The sequence below is a fragment of the Cricetulus griseus genome, chromosome 4 (genome assembly GCF_003668045.3).
Source record: "Cricetulus griseus strain 17A/GY chromosome 4, alternate assembly CriGri-PICRH-1.0, whole genome shotgun sequence".
Lineage (NCBI taxonomy): Eukaryota > Metazoa > Chordata > Mammalia > Rodentia > Cricetidae > Cricetulus > Cricetulus griseus.
Window position 1 is genome coordinate 146,568,214 of NC_048597.1, and position 4,406 is coordinate 146,572,619.

Here is a 4,406-nt window from a genome sequence, read left to right on the forward strand (position 1 = left end):
TAACCTAACATCTCTTCATGATGAAAGTTGTAGAGTTTCCAGGAATATGGGGAACATATTTAAGCACAATAAAGGCAATACACAGCAAACCCAAAACCAGCATCTTGCTAAACAGGGGAAAACAAAACATTCTTAGTAAAATCATGAACAAGACAAGGATGTCCACTCTCCTGCAGCCTTTTGAATATAGTACTTGAAGTCTCAGTTAAGGCAATAAGACAAGTGAAAGAGATAAAGGGGATACAAAGTACTCTTATTTGTTGATTCCATGCATAAAGCACCCTAAAGACTCCATCAAAAATCCCCTACAGCTGATAAACACATTTGGCCAAGTAGCAGGATATAAACTTACACACACACACACATACACACACACACACACACACACACACACACACAGAGAGAGAGAGAGAGAGAGAGACGAGAGAGAGAGAGAGAGAGAGAGAAAAGAGACACTCACAGTCAATAGCAAATGTTGAGAAAGAAATCAGGGAAACAAATCCATTCACAGTATCATAAAAATATTAGAATAAATATAGCCAAGGACCTTAAATATTTGTACGGTGAAAACATTAAGGCATTGAAAAAAGAAACTGAGGAAGATACCAGAAGATGGAAAGACCTCTCATGTTCATGGATATGGATTTGAAAGATTAATGTTGTAGAAATGGACATCCTTCAAGAAGCAGTTTACAGATTTGATAAAATTCACACCAAAATCACAAATGCAATTCTTTATAGAAATTGGAAAATTAACATTCAGTCTCATATGGAAACACAAAAGATCAAAGGGAGTCAAAACAATTCCGAACAACGAAAGAAAACCTGGAAGCATCGCCTCCTGGATTTCAAGTTAAATTACAAAGCTATGGTAATTACAGCGTAAGTGGCATAAAAACAGACAAGTTGATCACTGGAATAGATAGAAGATCCACATCTAAGCCCACATTCATACAGCCATTTAATATTTGACAAAGAAGCCAACAATACATTTTGGGGGGAAGACGGTATTTTCAACAAATGGTGCTGCTCAAACTGGATAGCTACATGTAGAAGAGTGAAAGTTGACTCCTACTTCTCAACTGACACAAAACTCAAGTCCAAATGGATCAATGATTTGAACATAAGTGTTGAAGTCCTGACTCTGGTAGATAAAAAATAAGTAGGAAATATACTTGAACTCAATGGCATAGGAAAGGACAGCACTCCCATTATACAGCAGTAAAATCAGCAATCAGATTGTTGACATGACAGAAAATGTGAACATCACTCTTAGGGGTGCACAGTTATTGTGAAAATCACCAGAGAAAAACTCCAATGAGACTTCAATCACATCAATCTAGAGCTGAGTCTCCTTGCAAAGAAAAAGAAAAAGGCTCCAGCTTGACAAATGGTGAAGAAACAAAGGAGCTGGCTGCTGTATGAACTATCTGTAGTCGAGTTCAGAACACAAACAAGGGAGTAATATTGGCCTTCCCTTACAAGATGAGGGCTGTGTCTGCCCTCTTCCCCACCAGCATTATTATTCAGGAGAATGTGTTGAAATACAAGATTTCTTGAGTGAAAAATAAATCACAGGGTTCAGACAAGGACACGTGTTGCTTACTGTGTTTCTTAAGCCCAGAAGGATGAGATAATCCTTGAAGGACATGATATTGAACTTGTTTCAAATTCAGAAGCTTCGATTCAGCAAGCCACAACAGTTAAAAACAAGGATATCAGAAAGTTTTGGGATGGCATCTATGTGTCTGAAAAAGGAACAGTGCAGCAGGCTGATGAGTAAGACCTAAGTTACCCAGCTCAAATTCAAGATCCTGGATTTTAAGTACAATTTGGTATGCTTTTAGGGACAGGAAAGGCTTCCATAAAATTAAAAAAAAAAAAAAACCCACAGGTAAACTAGAAAGAATTTTAAACTTTAAATTTTAAAGCTAGAAAGAATCATTCTGAGTGAGGTAGCCCAGACCCAGAATTCAAATATCCTGTTTCCCCTTATTTATGTGTGTTAGCTGTGAATCTTCAGATATTTGTATTCTGTTTGGAATACCCACTGAGGTCAGTAAGGGACTATGGGGCAAATTTCAAGGGAGGGGAGATAGATCACAGTGGTATAAAGGTTTTGAGGGGAATAATGGTACAGGAAGGGTTAATGGTGAAGATGAGTGGAAGAGAAAGGAGGGGGAGAGGCATGAATACAGCCAGGGATAACTAACAGTAAAGACATTTTGAAAACTTCATATGGAAAACTACTACTATAGAAGCTTCTTAAAATATATACATCCACATGTATAAAAAGAGTTTAAATGAAGTTACCCTGTAATGGAGCAACTAAGCTCCTACCAGCTAGAGTACTCTAACAAATCCAAAGCTTAATACCAGGAATTGCTTACATCTTTTGGATTTGTGAGCAAGTGAGGTCCTAGGCTATTGCCAATACTCTTTGATACACTTCAGAACTTAAGGGTTATACCATATTGCTAAAAACACCACACATTTGAGTCATAGAGCAAGGAAATACTAAGTTGATACTCACTTGGAAGCTTCATCATTGCTGGCTAGTTTTCCTGGTGCTGGAACGTGCTATGCATGCTATTGGAGTAAAAAAAGAATCACCAAGATTGCCTAGCTGTGAACATTTCAAGCTACAAAAATGATTGCCCTGGCAAGAAATGACCACCGGTGCAATAGTGGCATAAATATTATAGGAGAAATAACTAATTTCTGCTTGAATTTAAGGTCCATTCCACAAGTTGAAAACCATAACTACCACCATTACTGGGGCCTAGAACCTATGGCTCTAAGAAGTCAGAGGCCCTACGGGAAAATCTTCTCTATTCTGTTGAATGGGCATAGAATCAAACTGGCTTCTAATTACTTATCATTACACCCATAGATTAGTGCGTCCCCCAGCCTTCTTCAGAGAAGCTCTGTTTACAGTAGATGGCAGTTAAGACAGAGACAGACAACTGGTCACCTTGAGAGAGTAAAAGACCAGAATTCTCAGCCCAAAATAAGAAGTCCACATCACATTCCCTTCTCTCAGCACTTGAGGATCATTGTGAAAGAGGGGACAGAAAGATTGTTAAGAGCCCAAAACAGTGGATGACCATAAGAAAACAGTGTTTTCTGGATACAGCTGGGAAGCCACAAGTATGAATTCACAGCTATTGAGACAGTGTGGACTAGACATATGTGAACTCAGGCCAGACAAAATCCCAAGAGGAAGAAAGGAGGTGGACATGATTTCTCACCCCTAGCTTAGGAGGCAATTGATAGCTGTTAGTAAAGGGAGACTCTGCTTTCTTTAAGGGTTCTACTCTTAATGGGTTCCCCGCCCTCCAGTGAAGGCCACATATACAGGAATCTATGGGCAGCACAGTTGGATTTGATGGGTTATAAAAATAGGTAAGAGAGAAGAGGATACAACATGGTCGGGTAGGCTTGGAAGGGTGAATGGATCTGGTTTGAGTGGGGGAGAGTGAATATGATCAAAACGTTAAAAGGTTTTGTATAAAACTCTCAAAACGTTAATTTAAAAAAAAAACGAGGGGAATGAAGAAAAATATTTGACATTTAAAACAGTGTCAATACTAAATGTGATTGGGGATCACTCTCACAGTCATAGCCAAAGCAATCAGCCAGGGTACTGACCATGGAGGCGGTGTCCCAGAGCCACCGTAAAGCATCTGCGGTTGCAGGGTGACCTTGAGAAAGACTCTCCAACTCCTGAAGATGAAGCTATTCGCGTCTCTCTGCCAGCCTAATCCACCACACAGCCCTGGCACGAGATGCAAGAAGAGCTTATCTTTCCTCCTTCCCATCTGGGGGGCCCGGCGGGAAGGGGAGGGTAAAGGCAGCTGCCAGCTGAGGGCCAACAGGAAGATGAGCAGAAAAGGGCAGTGGCACCACCCAGGCAGACACAAGCCCCTCTCCTCTGTTCCTCTCAGATCCCTTTCCATCAAGCGCAAATGACAAGGCACCAGCGACAAGTGAGTCTGGGGAGCACGAGGCCAGGAAAACACAGCAGTGCCGAGCAAGGTGACTAACCTCATCAAGCCATCACAAATTAAATACTGTCTGTGCAGGAGAGTTCATCCCAGCTTGCTCTGGGAACGGGGAAGCCCGAATTTTTCATGTTCCAGCCAGATAAGAGGCTGAAAGCCAGCCAGCCTGTGCAGGTGAGAAAGGGATGCGTGAACCACAGGCTCAGCAGGCTTTGTGTTAGGTTGGCAACTAATTGCCAGCAGAACACACTGGTCACTCAGACAGGTCACTGCCCGCCATTTCAGTGACACAAACATGGAACCTGGTAAATTGATTGAAGGCTCCTTTCTTCCCCACTGAGCAGCAATTGCAGAATAACCAGGCACTGATGAACCAGTGAGCCCCACTGGGTCTTTGTCTCA

The 4,406-nt window shown here is 41.4% G+C and overlaps 1 pseudogene; it reads left to right on the forward strand.

Moving 5' to 3' along the window:
• Positions 1-667: 667 nt before the first annotated feature.
• Positions 668-1,783, forward strand: LOC113835294 (annotated as a pseudogene).
• Positions 1,784-4,406: the final 2,623 nt, after the last annotated feature.